The sequence below is a fragment of the Oncorhynchus tshawytscha genome, linkage group LG05 (genome assembly GCF_018296145.1).
Source record: "Oncorhynchus tshawytscha isolate Ot180627B linkage group LG05, Otsh_v2.0, whole genome shotgun sequence".
NCBI lineage: Eukaryota > Metazoa > Chordata > Actinopteri > Salmoniformes > Salmonidae > Oncorhynchus > Oncorhynchus tshawytscha.
In genome coordinates, this window is record NC_056433.1 from 33,828,879 (window position 1) to 33,849,246 (window position 20,368).

Genomic DNA, 20,368 nt, shown 5'->3' on the forward strand with positions numbered 1-20,368 from the left:
AACGAAAGGAAAAAGCAAGGCAAATTACTGAATAATCTAGAAGTAAATTCTGGACACAGAATGCAAATAAAATGCCATTGAACTGACAAGAAATTGTCACTGAACAGTTTAATTGATAAACATCCCAGATTCTAACCTGGAATAGAATGTGTGTCTGCACAACCTACTAGTCACTGGACTGGCTTCCTCTTTGGCTACTGCTCCAGCGTTTCCTGGGTGTGCCGGGCCGAGTCTCTTTCCCAGAACTCTATGGACTTGTGCCGGATAGCAGTGATGGGCCATTCTTTCGGTGGAGCAACAGTGATCGAAGCCCTCTGCTATTAGGTCAACTTCAAGTAAGAGCTATCCTTCTCAATTTACTCCTATTTAAACAGTCGTTTTAGTTTTCAAATGTAAACTCAGCAAAAAAGAAACACCCCTTTATCAGGACCCTTTCTTTCAAGGACAATTTGTAAAAATCCAAATAACTTCACAGATCTTCATTGTAAAGTGTTTTAAAACTGTTTCCTGTGCTTGTTCAATGAACCATAAACAATTAATGAACATGCACCTGTGGAACGGTTGTTAAGACACTAAATTCTTGCTTGAGAAATTGGTCTTTGCTAAGAAGCTATTTTTGTTTATTTGTTTACCATTTTAATTGAAAACAATAACAGTAAGGTACTTAATTGTTACCCAGAAATGATTTGATATTGAGATAAAAACAGCTGCATTGGACCTTTAACACAACACCTAGCGACCTTGTCCAGAGCTTCGGATCTCTTGGCTATCCCCCCAAACTCACAAAAACATTATTTCTACACTGAACAAAAATGTAAAACGCAACATGTAAAATCTTTGAAATTGTTACTGAGTTACAGTTCATAACATGTCTGGTGAGTATGCAGGCCATGGATGTACTGTGACATTTTTAGCTTTCATGAATAGTGTATAGATCCTTGTGACATGGGGCCGTGCATTATCATGCTGAAACATGAGGTGATGGGGGCGGATGAATGGCACAACAGTCGGGCTCAATCTTGTCGTGGTATCTCTGTGCATTCAAAATTGGCATCGATAAAACGCAATTGTGTTCGTCGTCCGTAGCTAATGTCGGCCCATACCTTAACCCCTCTCTGTTCACAACGTTGACATCGCCAAACCGCTCGCCCACATGACACCATACACGCGGTCTCCCCGGTTAAGCTGAAAACGGGACTCTTCCGTGAAAAGCACACTTCTCCAGCTTGTCAGTGGCCATCGAAGGGGAGCATTTGCCCACAGCAGTTTGTTACGACGCCAAACTGCAATCAAGTGAATTCCCTGGTGAGGACGACAAGCATGAAGATGAGCTTCCCTGAGATGGTTTCTGACAGTTTGTGAAGAAATTCTTTGGTTGTGCAAACCCACAGCTGTCCGGGTGGCTGGTCTCAGACGATCCCGCAGGTGCAGAAGCCAGATGTGGAGCTCCTGGGCTGGCTTGGTTACACGTCATCTGTGGTTCTCTAAAATTAGGTTGGAGACGGCTTGTGGTAGAGAAATTAACAATAAATTATCTAGCAACAGCTCTGGTCGACATTCCTACAGTCAGCATGCCACTTGCACACTACTTCAAAACTTGTGACATCTGTGGCATTGTGTTGTGTAACAAAACTTCACATTTTAGTGTGGCCTTTTATTGTCTCCACCACTAGGTGCAGCTGTGTAATGATCATGCTGTTTAATCATCTTCTTGATATGCCACACCTGTCAGTTGGATGGATCATCTTGGCAAAGCAAAAAATTCTCACTAACAGGGATGTAAACAAATTTGTCCACTAACAGGGATGTAAACAAATTTGTCCACTAACAGGGATGTAAATCAAATCAAATCAAATCAAATCAAATTTATTTATATAGCCCTTCGTACATCAGCTGATATCTCAAAGTGCTGTACAGAAACCCAGCCTAAAACCCCAAACAGCAAGCAATGCAGGTGTAGAAGCACGTATGTAAACAAATTTGTCCACTAACAGGGATGTAAACAAATTTGTCCACTAACAGGGATGTAAACAAATTTGTCCACTAACAGGGATGTAAACAAATGTGTCCACTAACAGGGATGTAAACAAATTTGTCCACTAACAGGGATGTAAACAAATTTGTCCACTAACAGGGATGTAAACAAATTTGTCCACTAACAGGGATGTAAACAAATTTGTCCACTAACAGGGATGTAAACAAATTTGTCCACTAACAGGGATATAAACAAATTTGTCCACTAACAGGGATGTAAACAAATTTGTCCACTAGCAGGGATGTAAACACATTTGTCCACTAACAGGGATGTAAACACATTTGTCCACTAACAGGGATGTAAACACATTTGTCCACTAACAGGGATGTAAACACATTTCAGCTCATGAAAACAACACTTTACATGTTGGGTTTATATTTTTGTTCAGTGTATATGCTGTTGATCTCCTCAGGTGTGGCATTGCCCTGGACGCGTGGATGTTCCCCCTGGATGAGGAGATCTACGCCAGGGTAAAGCAGCCCATCTTCTTCATCAACTCTGAGAGGTTCCAGTGGGCCGGGAACATCATGGCCATGAGGAAACTGGTCCCACCTGACTCCTCCTCCACACAGAGGAAAATGGTCACCATTAAGTACGGAAAGAGTATACATTCATTGTGCCTGAGATGACAATGTGAAAGATTCAATTTGTTTTCCACAGCGATTTGGTTTAGCTGATCTGTGCACAAAAGACCAAACAAAACAAACACCATCTCTGGTCTGCTGTCATTTATCTTGTGTCTGGCACTTACAAAACCACTTCCTTATTTGAAACCAGTCTATCAGTGCAATAAAACCTCAGAGTTGTGTATCCTCCTCAAAGGAGGAACTTCTTTTTACAGATCAACTTCACAGTTCACAATCCAAAGAACACACAATTGCCTCAATTGTTATGTGAGAAGTACATAAATTTCTGTCCCCAGTCCACCTGGCCGTGCTGCTGCTCCAGTTTCAACTGTTCTGCCTGCGGCTATGGAACCCTGACCTGTTCACCGGACGTGCTACCTGTCCCAGACATGTGTTTTCAACTCTCTAGAGACAGCAGGAGCGGTAGAGATACTCTTAATGATCGGCTATGAATAGCCAACTGACATTTACTCCTGAGGTGCTGACTTGCTGCACCCTCGACAACTACTGTGATTATTATTATTTGACCATACTGGTCATCTATGAACATTTGAACATCTTGGCCATGTTCTGTTATAATCTCCACCCGGCACAGCCAGAAGAGGACTGGCCACCCCTCATAGCATGGTTCCTCTCTAGGTTTCTTCCTAAGTTTTGGCCTTTTTAGGGAGTTTTTCCTAGCCACCGTGCTTCTACACCTGCATTGCTTACTGTTTGGGGTTTTAGGCTGGGTTTCTACACAGCGCTTTGAGATATCAGCTGATGTAAGAAGGGCTATATAAATTGATATGAATTGATCAATAACTTTTGTGTTGTCCTTTTTGCTTCTATGGCTGACCCTGGCTTTGGACGCCGCAGGGTCTGTATGTGTGTGCGTGCATTTGTTTTTCAGGGGGTTAGGTTAATCGAAAATACATTTCTGTGATCTGAAAATTATGATGGCCTCTCAAGTATTCCTCTTGTATTCTCCCACCAAAGAGGAACGGTTCACCAGAGCTTCCCAGACTTCATCTTCCTGTCAGGCAACTAGATCGGAGATCCTGAAGCTGAAAGGAGAGATCAACGCTCAGGTTGCCATCGATCTCTGTAGTAAAAGCATTGCTAGCATTCCTGCAGCGACATCTAGGTAAGGATCTGTATGGTGTTCATTTGATTTGTAAAGGAGGGTTGCTTCAACATTTGCCTGGGAACCCGATGTTGAAATGCATTCTACATTTGGCAGAAATTAGCATTTGAATCAGGAGAGTTCTCTCACAACCTCTGCAAGCTAGAATGTTTAATAAAATTACATTTTAATGTACCTTACTGTTTGGTAGTTTTGGTCGAGCTCGTGCACGTGTTTACATGGTCCTACGCATGATTCAGGTGTGAAAGCACAGCCAGCGCTTTGAAACGTTGAGGAAATTACACTTTCCTGGGGATATGTGTTATAGTGTGGACACTATAGAAATAGTCACATTGAATATGTTATTGTACGTACCTGCAGTATAGTATGATTACTATTCATGTGTTCATGGTTATTATTGGCATTGGCCTTGACCATGACCTTTCCCCTTTGATGATGTCATCACCCAGAGTTGTACCTATTCAATGCGACTCTACCACAGGTTGAGTGTGCTGTATCACTTTGCTGTGTTTGTACCGTTTGTACACCTTTGATTGGGTTGAATGTGAAGGAAAGTAATATTGAATTGCGTGTGGGCTTTCCTTGTCAAGTTACTACAATATGTATCGCATTCCTAAAACCAAAAGGACCAACTGCACAGACAACGGTTATAAGCACGTTAAAATATACTTTTATTCAAAATTCTGGCTTGTAGAGGTTCGTGAGAGGAAACTTTACTGATTCAAAAGCTCTTTTTTTTTTGCCCGACAGAAACCTGGAATAACCTGGAAAATCATTTTGAGTTCCTGCACGACACACTCGTCAATGGACTGGCTTCATCTTTGGCTACTGCTCCAGCGTTTCCTGGGTGGGCCGAGTCTCTGACACAAAGACGACGTCATCGTCGCATTTCTCCTCCACTCTCAGGGTGAGATGCTTCACCTGTGATATCACAACTTCTGTATGGAAGAAAGGTGAGGGCAGAGACGTGATCAGGAAATCAGAGAAGATCAGGAAAAATAAGACATTTGTTTAAATGGAGAGGAAGAGGCAAAGCCAGATGATTTACTTGAGATAAGCACTGTTTTTGCATGGAGGTCTATGACAGTGTCAAATTACGTGACGCTTATTTGATCTAATAGACGTTTTGTAACGTTTACTGTTACTGTACTGATATAAGTGGATGCACGTGGCATTCCTGCAACTTTGAGAAAAAACGGCTTAGTTGTGCCTGTTGTTCACATGCCTATCTGCCCTCTCATTGGCTAGAATGGTCCCACCTGATCTCGCCAGCCTTCAATCATTGAGGACATGTACAGTACAGTGAGCTCCAAAATAATTGGGACAGTGATATATATTCGTTTCGACTCTGCACTCCAGCACTTTGGATTTGAATTGATGAAATGACTATGAGGTTAAAGTGTAGACTGTCAGCTTTAATCTGAGGGTATTTTCATCCATATCGGGTGAACCGTTTAGAAATGATACCACTTTTTGTACATAGTCACCCCATTTTAGGGGACCAAAAGTTTTGGGACAAATTAACTTATGTGTATTAAGGTAGTCAAGTATTAAGGTAGTATTTAGTATTAGTTTAGTATTTGGTCTGTTGGGTTTTGAGAATATGAAATATACTTATTCATGTCACTGAGGGAGAGAGGGTAATGTATAATGTTTACATTATGTCAGGATATGTTGTTGTTAGCCATCAGGGATCCTATGGGAAGGATCCTCTGTGAGGAGAAGAAACACAGTCTGGTACCAGTCACCATGACAGACATGAGTTGGGGAGGAGTAAGAGGTCAGGTCAGATGAAGTGAGGAAGAACAGATATCACTAAAGTTCTGTCTAGCAACAGAGATGCATTGGCTGTTCAGATGTGTAGGAGGAGACTCAGCAGAGGAGAAAGGGTTAAATATCAGTGCTTGTGTGAAAATGTCTTTGTCTAATGCAGCTGTATTGATCCTCTGGGAAGAATTCCACTTGGTTAATCTTTCATAGTGTCCGGTGACTTTTTTTACTCTGAGAATTAGAACCTAACAGGTCCCATATTCCTAGCACACAATAATTACATCAAGCTTGTGACTACAAACTCGTTGGATGCATTTGCTGTTTTGGTTGGGTTTCATATTATTTTGTGTCCAATAGAAATGAATGGTAAAAAAAAATGTGTTGTGTCATGTTGGAGTCACTTTTATTGTAAATAAGAATAGAACGTTTATTAAAACACTTAATGTGGATGCTACCATAATTACGGAGAGTCCTAAATGAATCGTGAATAATGATGAGTGAGAAAGTTAGACACGCAAATATCATACCCTCAAGACAGGCTAACCTCTCACCATTAAAGCCAATTTATACTTGTTCTGGAAATGCTGTCCGGAGGCTCATTACCGAGGGTGTGATGCAATTGCAGAGCCTCTGGGGGCTTGTGGAGGCCAAAGTAAGCTCCATATGGGGATGAGGTGCGCCTCCCAAATTGTGTAACAATGCGGAGTGCTCCGCATAGCGCCATATAGCTCCGCATTGACATGATTGGTTGACGGTAGGTGGGGACGGTACATCCTGAATAAACACAAACTCACTTCCTTGACAACAAACCTGGAGAACTTTGATGAAAGGCTATCAAAACAAGTTCATAAGTAAAAACATATTTATGATACCTTGTGTAGGTATTTCAAAGACATGAACAGACATGTTTGTACTCCTGGAAAGCGATCGGGGAGGTAATGGGGAGATGCAGTAAAGAGGTCAATGGAATGCCGACTGTGGGGGATAGAAGGACGCACACATTCAACAAATCTGATCGAACAAAGTCGATATTTGATTGATGTATTGTAAGAGGCCCAAAATGTGCCTACTAAAATCTGATTTGGATATATCTGGCTGTTTTCGTTGCGTAACATTTAGAAGCTGTACCTTTTTCGGGTTTATAAAAAAGTTAGTATTTAACTGTAATGCTGTTGATGACGATGATATGAAGATGTATTGGGGTTGACGTCCATGCAAGCATTACACTCCGGTTTCTACACAGTGTGAAAGACACAAACAATAGCCTAAATATGAGCCCATTTTGGGAGAATCGGGATGGAGATGTAAGGAGGGAAGACGGTGTAGGCTTTTACTTCCTGACATCTTGGCTGACCAATTTATTTGATGTGTTATGACAGTTATCCCCAAGCGAAGGTGTTGTGAACGCTCGGCCTTCTGCGGAGGCCGCATCGCAGGAGATGCTGTACAGCCATTGCTGATCTGGATTGACCATGCAGAGCCCTTTTACATTAACAGGGGAGATTAGTATTTTTGTAAGGGGGTGATATTTATGCCTCTTTCTCACTCATCAGTATTCACGATGCATTCAGGAGTGTCCGCAATCATGGTAGCATCCACATTCATGTGGAAGTGTTTAAAGACATATCATATTCTTATTCATATTCACAAAATAATCTGAAACACAACCCCAACTAACAGCAAATGCATCCAACAACTTTGTAGATTCACAAGCTTGAGGTAATCATTGCATGCTAGGAATATGGGACCAAATACAAAACATTTGACGACTTCAATACATTTAATAGGTGAATTTGTCCCAATATTTTTGGTCCCCTAAAATGAGGTGACTATGTACATAAAGTGCTGTAATTTCTAAATGGTTCACCCGATATGGATGAAGATACCCTCAAATTAATGCTGAAATCTGCACTTTAACCTCATTGTCATTGTATCGTTTAAAATCCAACATGCTGGAGTAGAGCCAAAACAACAAAATATGCGTCACTGTCCTAATATTTTTGGCGCTCACCGTATTTCCATTGTTAGAGCAGTCACTTGGCTATTTTTGCAATATAATATATTACCTTTGGTTTAAATGGTAGATACATTTTCAATGATGTATGTCAGAAATGCAGAAATTCCTGCTCAATCAAGAAAAATAATATCCCTACTTCATCGGCCTGTGTTATCAGACAGTATTATTGTATATACCGTATGATCACATACGTTTTTACGTTGTCTGCACTTGATGCGTTGTCCTTGGACACGTCCTCTGCCATATCCTGTTGTAAGTAGTCCTCTACTATTTCATTGTATCTGCCGTACGTCACATCCTTCTTCAGTCTTTTCTTCAGACCTTCAAACCGTTTCTTGGCGATTCTATAGTTGTCTTGGAGTTCTGGCATTTCTCGTTTCCATGGCAACTCCACGTGGTATCGCCCATCTTTGAAGGTGGTTGTTTCCTCGAACCTCTGTAGAGCCTCGTTTTCCTCTGGGTTCTGTGGTTTCTCGCTTATAATACCCAGAGACTCAAGCTCCCAGAATGCATGCAGTTGTTTGGAGACTAGTGTGTCTTCATCAAGTGGGATGAACATGCAGGTTGCCTCGGCGACACTTGACATGGACACTGGTCCCTGCATCGACCATCCAAAGGTGCTCTCTAAAGCAACCAGCGTCTCCGTCAGTCGCTCCACTCTGCCTGATACTATCTGCCAGTAGTAGTCTGCTCCTATCAGGACAGAGGGTTCAGGATCATTGTCATCTCCTGGAAAGTCTGTGAGCTGCAGTCCCCTTCTATTGAGCTCATGTTGAATTTGTTCACCAGGAACCTTCATCACAGCTGTGAACACTTGTGGGGTTTCAATTGCCTCTATCTCTATTCTCTGCTGTTTGTCCCAGACATTCTCCAAGATGACTTTCACTGTGTTGCGTTGGGACGTTGCTGGAGCAGAGGAGCCAAACGTGTGAAGAGTGAGTGCCTCTTGTCTGATTACTGGTAGCTTCAAGCCCTTCACAAGGTTTTCATGTATGAAGTTTCTCTTGACTGCCTCCATCTAGTAAGCAACGAGCTATCTTCCTACCCGATGGGCCTTCTACCCATACCTTTGCCGTTTGTAGCAACACAGTGTTCTGTCCATCTGGTTTCATCTTCACCGAACGGGGAATAACTGAGGAAACAACAGCATCTACAGAAACAGTAGGGGGTTGCACCTCACTCCTCTTACTGGTACACACCGCAATGTGATGTCTGCTTCAGAAACAGTAGGGGGTTGCACCTCACTCCTCTTTCCGGTACACACCGCAATGTGATGTCTGCTTCCACATGTTGCACATGACACATCTTTGACCTTACATAATTTTGCGATGTGTCTCTGTCCTAAACATACAAAGCATCTTCCCATGTTCTTTAGTTTCTCTTTGCGTGTAGCAATATTGTAGTCAGGGCAGTTTTCTGATTTGTGGTCTGCACTGTCACAGAATAGACAGTTTTGTTCCTTCTTGCTGGCTGTATGCAGTGCTGCAGCAGATGGCATGTTGGGTCTTTTTGTTTTCATTTCATTGGAGGAGCAGGACTTGTTCCATGGTTTGCTCTCGTTCTGTTGGTTGCACGATCTTGTCATTTGTCGCGCTGCTCTGAACCTCCTCCTGTAGGAAACTGACGATCTCAGCCACTCTCCAGTCATCAACCACTCCAATCTCCAACGCACAAATTCTAATACAATTACATATGTAAATAACTGTCAGGAAAATATCTTCAGATACAGCTCAACGAATTAACTTAAACATCAACTCTGTAACCCATTTAAAGTCACAACATACAGTACGTGGTGCCGTGTGTTCGCCAGGAGACGGCGTCTCTTCCTCAAGCAGCACATCAGGCTCCCATGGATTAGATTGCCATTGGTGTCGTTCGAAGCTTGCACGATGCAGACAACGTGAAGATGCACCGCTCTAGCTTAACTCTACAGCTCTGTTACCGTGTCCTGTGTAGGAGCACGGGACACAATCTTTATACCGGCTTTTCTCTTCAATCTCAGCAAACTGTTCCCGCGCACTCTACAAACCAAAGATATTAGCCCTGACAATTCACGTCGACAAATAAATGTACAATACAGTTGAATGCGCCCCACAATCGAGGAGTCGTCTGACCACGGCTGCGTTGGAAGTCTGATTTGTCATGATCCCATACCGAAACAATCTTCTCTAGCACAGAGTAGATCCTCCTATAATGGAATAGAACATTATCAGTGTCATTCAAAGTTTGATTCTTGTAAAAAAAAAAAAAAAAAAAAAAAACGTAAGATGCAACTCTACTAGTCGACGAGTTCTGTTACCTTGTCCTGTGTGGAAGCACTGGATGTAACCTCCACATTGGTTACCTCTTGAGTCTCTGCTCCCTGTTCTCTGGACACCGCAGCATTTACATTGTCATCAATACGTACACAGAAATACAACAGCCTGAAATGTACCAAAAGGTTTCATATTCTCACTGCATGCAGACGGATATGCAGCCATTCTATGGGTCCGTAAGATGTCATAATATACCTGAACAGTCTTTATTAGGACTATATGTTGATTCCCCGGGTAGATCATCCTATAAATGAACAGAATATCACGTGTTCCAACCAATGAGCATATCTTTATACAACAACTCCCTCTTTAGGTTACTACTTCAAATGTCCTTGCATTGTCCTGTGGGGGGCGCACTTGATACAACATCTGCATTAGGTAGCTTTCTTCATCTCAGCCCATGGTCTGTCGACACAACTGCAAAAGGGTATTTACAACGATAATTTAAATCAACAAACAACATGAGTGCATTTGCCCCTGTGTGGATTTGGCTGACACCAATCCAATCAGCTGTGATTACATAACCACACAGTCTTCAATGAGACGGATAGCCACTCCAAGACATGAGGTGTCTTCCTCAAGCACGGCGTCATCCTAAAATGGAACGGAGTATTTTGAGTATTCATAGTTCAGTTTGATGAAGACAAAGTGAATGGCACTCATTACAAGCAAACTCTTACCTTGTCTGTGTGGGAGCACTTGACACAACCTCCGCATCAGTCGCTGGTTGGATATCAACAAGCTGTTCTGTAAGCAAGTCTGGAAGGGCATTGATAATTTACATAAACAGGGTACATTTTGTTGTTGTTTGCATTTGACTAAACACGTCAAATGAACTCTCGCAAGGTGTCGATGAATAACCTCAGACTGCAACCCTTTAGTCACATTTTGCAACCCCTTGACTTGGCTGTGCGAGTAAAAACAAATATTGGTCGCACTGGTACGAGCTACTCATTCTACCTGGGCCCCTCAATCAAAACATCCTATTTACTGGGAGGATAAAACCATTCATTTGTAAAACAGTAAAGTGCATTATCCTCATGATGCCTTTTATAGAAGTGTATGTCCTTCAGCTGTGCTTGCCTTGCTGAGACCAGCTGCTGTAATGAGCGAGCCTTTCACACTCACTCTCCCCCCTTGTGATTGTATAACATTTCAATATGCAATTGCAGAAAAACAACATCTTTGGAAGCAACGAGTTGTCCCTATCAAAGAGGAGAGGTTCTCAGCTTTTTGGTAGGTCTAATTGTTATTTCTCAACGATCCTTATTGAACTCAAAACACAATGCCTTTACAATCAACATACACTACATGACCAGAAGTGTGTGGACATCTGCTCGTCAAACATCTCATTCCAAAATCATGGGCATTAATATGGAGTTGGTCCCCAATTTGTTGCTATAACAGCTTCCACTCTTCTAGATGTTGGAACATTGCTGTGGGGACTTTCTTCCTTTCAGCCACAAGAGCATTAGTGAGGTCGGGCTCTGATTTTGGACGATTAGGCCTGGCTCGCAGTCAGCATTCCAATTCATTCCAAAAGTGTTTTATGGGGTTGGGGTCAGGGCTCTGTGCAGGCCAGTCAAGTTCCTGCACACCAATCTCGATAAACCATTTCTGTATGGACTTCACTTTGTGCACGAGGGCATTGTCATGATGAAACAAGAAAGCGCTTTCCCCAAACTGTTGCCACAAAGTTGGAAGCACAGAATTGTCTAGAATGTCATTGTGTGCTGTAGCGTTAAGATTTCCCTTCACTGGATCTAAGGGGCCAAGCCCGAACCATGAAAAACAGCCCAGACCATTATTCCTCCTACACCAAACTTTACAGTTAATACTATGCAATCGGGCAGGTAGCGTTCTCCTGGCCTCCGCCAAACCCAGATTCGTCCATCAAACTGCCAGATTGTAAAGCGTGATTCATCATTCCAGAGAACACGTTCCACTGCTCCAGAGTCCAATGGCGGCGAGCTTTATACCACTTTATACCACTTTATACCACTACCACTCTTAGGCTTGTGTGCGGCTGCTCGGCCATGGAAACACATTTCATGAAGCTCCCAACGAACAGTTCTTGTGCTGACGTTTGAACATATTGGTAAATATGCAGAAACACACATGAAATGTGATGTAAAAGGTAAAAATATATAATCTGCCTAAGTATATCATCAAAGGTGTATCATCAAAAGTTGTACACAGCAAATGGGCAAAACACCAAATCAATAGATATGCATATCAAATGCCTTTAGTGATGGAGAATGTAATTTGCCTAGTTTGAGAGCTATTTCCAAGAATGATCTTTGGTGTCTGGTAGTGCGGCTTGTTGCATTGAACTCGTGAGAGCATACTGTTGCTGTGTACATGTTAGACATTTGTGCAGAGCACTTGTGTGATCGTGCAGGAGCACAAGTTGAAGGAAGTGCCAATGATGTGGCAGCAGCGTCTCTGAAAGCCGCCCAAGTCCTTGGAGAGACAAGAGACTTGATTCCACTCACTGATATGTTCTGTTGACATGTAGACTATGTCGCTTGACTTATTTCTGTCCTGTACACTACTTAAAGAAAATTAACATGTACACAGAATTAGAGGAAGGAACTTTCACTGTACAACCTTCCGGTTACTGCTCTGAGGACACAGCTACGGATGCCGTCTGGGCCGGCAGCCTTGCGAGGGTTAACACATTTAAATGTCTTACTCACGTCGGCCAAAGAGAAGGAGAGGGGGGTGCCGCAATAATTGCAAAATGCACACCGTTTTTTCGCACTGAACGCAGCCCTGGGCCAAAATGCCTGTGACAAACACGCTAGTGGTCGTCGAGCATTGGGTGGGCGGTTACTCCTGGTTGTGTAAACAGTGACCATAGCAACCACAATGGTCCTTGGTACAAAGAGTACGATGTGTCTGATGGGCAGCTCGATTACACAGTGTTACCTGCAATGTGCTGAAATGTAAAAAAAAAAAAAAAAAAAAAAAAAGGTCAATCTTAAACTTGAAGCTAGTAAAGCCAAGATGGGTGCTTAGCCATAAATAATGAAGTGCACTGTCTTTCAGGCTGAAGAGATTAACTCAGTGTTTGAGATATTATTGTAATGACAATCCAAGCCCTTTTCCCCCATAGCATCTAACATAAGAGAAAATCCGTGGTTATCAGTAACTCCATCAGAAGACGATTAGCTATGTTTGTCCAAATCCAGTTCCTGTTTCTGTGCGTTCTGTGTGCGGAGTTATACCGCATGTCTCTATATAGCACCCTGATATCCTCTAGTAGTCTAGTCAAACATGTAACCTCCTCTTTCAGTATGAAACACACAAATCAAATCACATAGACACAGTTGGATGACTTCAGATCATTTGTATTCGAGGACGTTTCTTGACGGAGGGGCCATGTCATTCTATGTGATGTACTTTGTGCTCATTCGGTTCACAATTCATTGGAAGTTGTCTGAGCTCAAGGACAACCACTGAGAGAAGGACCAGATACAGACTGCAGTCATAGACATACATCATTGGTTACAGTTACATTCACTTCTTTAACTAACAATTGAAAGCTCTTGCCAGGAATGATCTTTGGTGTCTGGTAGTGCGGCTTGTTGCCTTGAACTCGTGAGGGCATACTGTTGCTGTGCACGTGTTAGATATTTGTGCATAGCACTTGTGCGATTGTGCAGGAACACAAGTTGTAGGAAGTGCCAATGATGTGGCAGCAGCGTCTCTGAAAGCCGCCCAAGTCCTTGGAGAGACAAGAGACTTGATTCCACTCACTGATATGTTCTGTTGACATGTAGACTATGTCACTTGACTTATTTCTGTCCTGTACACTACTTAAAGAAAATTAACATGTACACAGAATTAGAGGAAGGAAGGAAGGAATACCATGTCTGATTATTTAACTAGGCAAGCCAGTGAAGAACAAATTCTTATTTACAATGACAGCCTACCCCGGCCAAACCCTAACCCGGGCGACGCCGGGCCAAGTGTGCGCCACCCTAAGGGACTCCCAATCACACCGGTTGTGATACAGCCTGGAATCAAACCAGGGTCTGTAGTGATGCCTACTAGCACTGATATGCAGTGTCTTAGACCGCTGCGCCACTCAGGATCCCTAAAAGTTACCAATCAAATGTATATGACCATAGAAGCCTTTTTCTGCTGTCAAATGAGTAGTGGCCTCATGGATGGAATGTTATTAACATTTTTCAAAATTCCATAATTAATAAACATCATTTCAAAGAATCTGCTGAAAATCTGGTGTTTCTATGTCAAACAGTTTTGTTATATTTCAGAACTTCTGTGGTGTATATAAAGTCTAATATTGGGATGCAATCTCAAAATGGAATACATTTCAACTCTATATCTGACATGGTACCATTGTCTTCTTTTTTTAAAGCCCATAACCATGTATGTGAGGTGTATACTTTGGTTTCAAAGTAGATTTTTTTAAGACTACCAAGAAACGCTCTGTGTGACCCTGATTTAGCCCACTGCAGTAAAAGTTTATTAAGGCAAAATCACTACAAACCAACCATAAACTCTTTGTCTCGGCATTTAAATGCATGAGTAATTCATAAAAACGAGTTCAGATTTCTTTGGCTTTTATAAACCAACAGTCTAACTTGCAAGTTAACTAGCCAGATAACTTAGATGGTGAAGCAAGGCATTCTTGATATTGTTTGTTTGTGTCTGTAGGTGAGGGGTGGGGACCCTAATTCAAGTACTACTTTACTTGTAGCTGTATTATTTTAGTCTGGCTTTTTGGGGAGTTCTCAGAGATGGACTGATGAGCAGTGGTGGAAAAAGTACCCAATTGTTATACTTCAGTAAAAGTATAGATACTTTAATAGAAAGCTACTCCAGTAAAAGTGAAAGTCACTCAGTAAAATACTACTTGAGTAAAAGTCCAAAAGTATTTGGTTTTACATTTATTTAATTATCAAAATCAAATGTAATTGCTAAAATATACATAACCCTTGTGTTATCTTAAGGGTAAAAAAATGACCCACCATTATGTTTAACAGCAGAGAAGTCCCCCTAAATTATATATTTTTTCATTACTTTTTGATGACTTTTCTAAGAGCGAACCCAACATTAGAAAAAGTGAAACATCGCCTTTGTTCATATTTCCATGAAAGCTGTACATCACCAGGGTACAAAGATTGTCTTAGGGTCATTTTTGACCCGGCAGTTCTAAAATAATTTACACACCACAAAAACCACAAAGACACACACACACACACACAATCAGAAATGTAGATTATGTGTGCTACTGATTGAACTCAGCCAGCAGCTCCTGAAGAAGAAGATCACCATGGTTGGCACAGTTAGAAAGATAGGCTACACTGCATTTACACAACTTCCATACAGTAAAGAAGATGGATAGCAATATAACAGTTTAGCAAGAAACATGTATCGGCAAAACATTGAGGGCAATGATGGCTTAAATGCAGTCTTTCTGCATTGTGAAGAGGGAAAACCCAGATATTCACAACATTTTGATGAATAACAGGTGGTTTTATCATGCAAAATAGATTTGTGGTTTAAAATTCAATAAAGCTGCTTTATTTTAGGGGCTTAGTGAATGTGGGTCATTTTTTACCCTAAGGACAAGGGGAGTATACAGAATGTTAAGACTACACACGGGTTAAGTATCAAAAGTAGAATAAAAGTATAACTCATTTCAATTTCCTTATATTAAGCAAAGCAGATAGCACCGTTTTCTTGTTGAGGGGCACCCTCCACCACTCAGACATTATTTACAAAAGATGCATTTGTGTTTAGTGAGTCCACCAGACCATAGGCAGTAGGGATGACCACGTGTTCTCTTGATAAGTGCATGAATTTCACAATTTTCCTGTACTGGTAAACATTCAAAATGTACCAGGTACTTTAGGTTGTCAGGGAAAATGTATGGAGTAAAAAGTACATTTTCTTTAGGAATGTAGTGAAGTAAAAGTAAAAGTTGTCAAAAATATAAATAGTAAAGTGAAGTACAGATACTTTAAAGTACTACTTAAGTAGTTTTTTGGGGTATGTTTACTTCAGTACTATACACCACTGTCTCTCATTGACCTCGTAGAAAAACAAAAAAAATTAAAACACCATCTGCTGGAGGGGGATAGATTTTCTGCCGAGTTGGGCCTCTCTCTTCCTCTTCCTGTCTGTCTGTATTGATGGTGCGTTCAAGACAACATTTTTTTAGGAATGTAGTATAAGTAAAAGTAGTCAAAAATATAAGTAGTAAAGTACAGAAACACCAAAAAAATACTTAAGTAGTACTTTAAAGTACTTTTACACCACTGCTGATTACCATTCTCTTTTAATGTGACATTTAATTTATTTAACTAGGCAAGTCAGTTAAGAACAAATTCTTATTTACAATGACGGCCTACACCAGCCAAACCCGGACGACGCTGGGCCAATTGTGCTCCGCCCTATGGGACTCCCAATCATGGCCAGTTATAATACAACCTGGATTCAAACCAGGGTGTCTGTAGTGACGCCTCAAACACTTAGATGCAGTGCCTTAGACTGCTGCGCCACTCAGGAGGCCCAACTTACTGATACTGTGCTTACTTTACTGTGGGGAAACATTGATATGTTTGCTGTAAAGCTCTGTACAGCAGATCATTAGTATAGCTAGTAGGCAAGGTTATGTAACCTTATTTAGTCCTACCTGCTATGGTGGGTTTTAAATGAATTGTTATTCACACATTTGTTTTTGAAGTAGAATTGCTGTCATGTTAATGATGCCAAATTGCTAACCTTATTTGCACCTTCTCTATTCCAGAACCAATGGTTGTCCGCGGGTCTTATCACCTCTCAATTAGGACAGCTGTGTCAACCTGGAACACTATTCTCCTGCTTTGGTCTGTTTCAGACATTGGAGGAAGTCCTGAAGAGCAGGAGTTTTATCCCAGGCCAACTCTAACACCTGACTTAAAATAATGAACATACCGAATCACAGCGATACAGAGGTATATTTACACATAATGTAAGCTCCACTCTCAAATTGAAGTTGAACTTGTTGATATAAAACCAAATAAAATGACTTTTCTGTTAAAAATAAATAAATAAAACAGATATGATCCCTACACAGGCTCAAGGGGAACCTGGGATGGCGGGTCTTCCAGCACCAGGACCCCTTTCAAGTCTTCAGATGTAAAACTCTTGAGTCCCAAAAACGTTTCTGCCGCAGCCACAGTAATGTCCAGTTTCTTCGATTTCTTTGAGACTTGTGCTGTATAGTTTATAACTGTGGCAATGAACGCAACAAAATCTACCTTTTTAACACACGTTATCTTTTGTCTGACAGCAAATATTTACTACAGTCTGTGGTGTGTCCACTACCATCTCTTTACTAGCATCACTATTGTTCTCAATTATTTTAGTCACCTCCGCATAGGAGACTCGATTGACAGTTCTAACTTTTGCCACCTCAATTTCCTTCACCCTTACCGGGCACTCCAGGAACTCAGGATCATGATCCCCACCACAATTGCAATACCGTCATCCTTCTACACACCGTTCTTCAGTATATTCTTTTCGTCTGCACACACTTGAAACATGGCCAAATCCTTTAAAATTTTTACATTGCAGTGGTTTGAAAACAAAAGCTCTTACGCCGTATCTTCCATAACCAAGCTTCACATGGGTAGGTATTTACTCTTTATCAAAAAACAACAGAACAGACAGACTTTACAGACAGACTTTCTTATTTTTCTCCATTCGCCCAGTGGGTCAGAGGCCAGAAACCACCCACACCAGGAATTCTCTTCAGGTATTCAACCTGAACATCCGTCGTCACCCCTGAGACTCCTTTGATGTGTGCTCTACTCCGAAGTTCAAAACAAAGAACTTCTGTTATCCGGATTCTTTTGAGGCCCACTGCAATCTTCCTCAGCGCTTCAGAAATACACTCCTGGTCACTCTGGCAGACTCCACTTTTCCATTTCATAGGTCACCATTTTCGACACCTCAAACGGGTTTCCCACATGCATCTTTAACTCAACAAACGCAGGCAAAAATAAATAAAAATAAGTAAATAAAACGCATCCCAACAAGAAGCGATTCATTATCATTTACACATGTATCCTCTACTCCAATTTTAGACAATTTCCTTTTTGTTCCAGTTTTCGTTACTACTACTACCAAATTTACTTGACACGCTGCTTAATTCAAACTCAGCATCCACTTCCACCAACTTCCACCACTCGTGCTCTGATCCGGTAGCTGCCTTTAGGTTCCTTTCCATCTGTAGGCTATTGTACTGGCCTGTATGGTAAAGTCTTTCATATGTGTAGTAGTTTGTTGTTTGTATCATTTGTGTCAGCTTTGAGTTCAATCTAAGCCACAGATTGTTAACTTCCTCCATTTTGTACTTGACCACTATCGACGCAGTCCCGAATTCATTCAAGCAGCACTTTGAGAGCAAGCATCCCAAGTCTACAATGGTCCCAGTACTGGTTGATGTGCAGGCCTAAGTGACCACACACAAATTTACCTACAGCTGGGGTAAGATTCTTCCATCATTCACACACACAGTAGACATAGTGTAAACCACCACGTTGTCAACAAAAGGCTGTCCTCAGTGCTTAACTTGTATTGCCTATGGCTCAATTTGTGGATATGCTGTGATCACTCATTGTCTTTAATGTTGTGATTCACAGACACACGATGACCACGATTTGAATGCTGCGACTGAGACGGAATGACATCGAGGGACACACGCGAGACCCCGAGTATGACTGAACATGGGCTGGATATTTGTGATAACGACCTAAAAGAGGTGCAGAAGCACACCAGCACACCATTTTATGTGTATTCCATGGCCAACCATCTCTCTAACTACCCCTTATTCCACACTGTAGCACTCACTTCGGTAATCATGAAGTGCTTTGAGAGGCTGGTTATGGCACACATTAACTCCACCATCCCAGCCACTCTAGACCCACTCCAATTTGCATACTGCCCCGACAGATCCATAGACGACGCAATCTCAATTGCTCTCCCTCGCCCATCTAGATAAGAGGAATACCTATGTGAGAATGCTGTTCATTGACCACAACTCAGCATTCAAGACCATTGTCCCCTCCAGCTCGTCATCAAGCTTAGTACTCTGGGTCTGAACGCCTCCCTCTGCAACTGGATCCTGGACTCCCTGACATCACCTCCACCACGCTGACACAGGGGTGTGTGCTTAGTCCCCTCCTGTACTCTCTGTTCACCCACGACTGCATGGCCATGCACAACTTCAGCACCATCAAGTTCGCTGACAACTCAACGGTGGAAGGCCTGACCAGGCCTAAAGGGGGAGGTCTGTGACCTGGCAGTGTGGTGATGGAGCATCAACTTCTCCCTCAATGTCAGCAAGATCAAGGAGTTGATCGTGGACTACAGGGAACAGTGGGGGTGAACATGCCCCCGTCCACATCGACGGGGCGGCAGTGGAGCAGGTAGCTAATGCTACTCTCTGTTTATCATATATGCATAGTCACTTTAGCCATATCTACATGTACGTGCTACCTCAATCAGCCCGACTAACCGGTGCCTGTATATAGCCCCACTACTGTTATTTTTCACTGTTTTTTTACTGTTGTTTTTATTTCTTTACTTACCTATTGCTCACCTAACACCTTTTTGTTTGAAATTGCACTGTTGGTTAGAGCCTGTAAGTAAGCATTTCAGTGTAATTTCTACACCTGTTGTATTCGGTGCACATGACAAATAAACTTTGATTTGATTTGAGATAGCTTCAAGTTCCTCTGCCTCCAAATCACTAAAGGCTTCAAATGGTCCAAACACACAACTGACATGAAGAAGGAGCCTCTTCCCCCTTAGGAGGTTGAAAAAGTTTGGCATGGGCCCTCAAATCCCCAAAAGGTTCTACAGCTGTACCATTGAGAGCATATTGACTGGCTGCATCAGTGCTTGGTATGGCACTAGCACCGCCCTCCATCGCATGGGGCTACAGAGCGGGAATGGCGCTACAGTGCAGACAGCCCAGTACATCACTGGGGCCGAGCTCTGCCATCCAGGACCTCTATATCAGGCGGTGTGAAAAGAAGGCCCGGAAAATCGTTAAAGACCTTAACCACCCAAGCCATAGACGATTTTGTCTGCTGCCGCATGGCAAGAAGTACCGGTGCATCAAGTCTGACACCAACAGGCTCTAGAACAGCTTATATCCCCAATCAATACGACTGATACAGTAAATAGCTACACAGACTATCTGAGTTAACCTTGTATGTTTATTGACCTTTTATTTCAGTTTTTGCACTGTCTCTATGCACACTCACAGGGCCCTACACACTCACACACACTGTGAATCAAGTGTTCTGGATACCCTAATTGGGAAGAAGGTGGATTTTGAGGAATTTATAGCCACAGTGATTCATTGTACAGCACAAGTGTCTTAGAAGCTGAAGTCCAAGAAGCTGGATATCATTATATCTGCAGCCAAAAAGTTTTTGGGGCTTCAAGACT

At 42.0% G+C, this 20,368-nt stretch overlaps 1 long non-coding RNA gene across 5 annotated transcripts; it reads left to right on the forward strand.

The window, feature by feature from the left end:
* Positions 1-111: 111 nt before the first annotated feature.
* On the forward strand, positions 112-19,447 carry LOC112250526. 5 transcript variants are annotated; one of them, XR_006083409.1, is made up of 6 exons: positions 112-335; positions 2,448-2,627; positions 3,640-3,787; positions 4,538-4,694; positions 16,674-18,671; positions 18,908-19,447. It is a non-coding gene; the product is annotated as an uncharacterized LOC112250526 (long non-coding RNA). The 5 variants fall into 5 exon arrangements; XR_006083407.1 differs by having other exon boundaries at positions 16,674-18,397; positions 18,553-19,447; XR_006083410.1 differs by having other exon boundaries at positions 16,674-17,086; positions 18,284-19,447.
* The last annotated feature ends 921 nt before the right edge of the window (positions 19,448-20,368 follow it).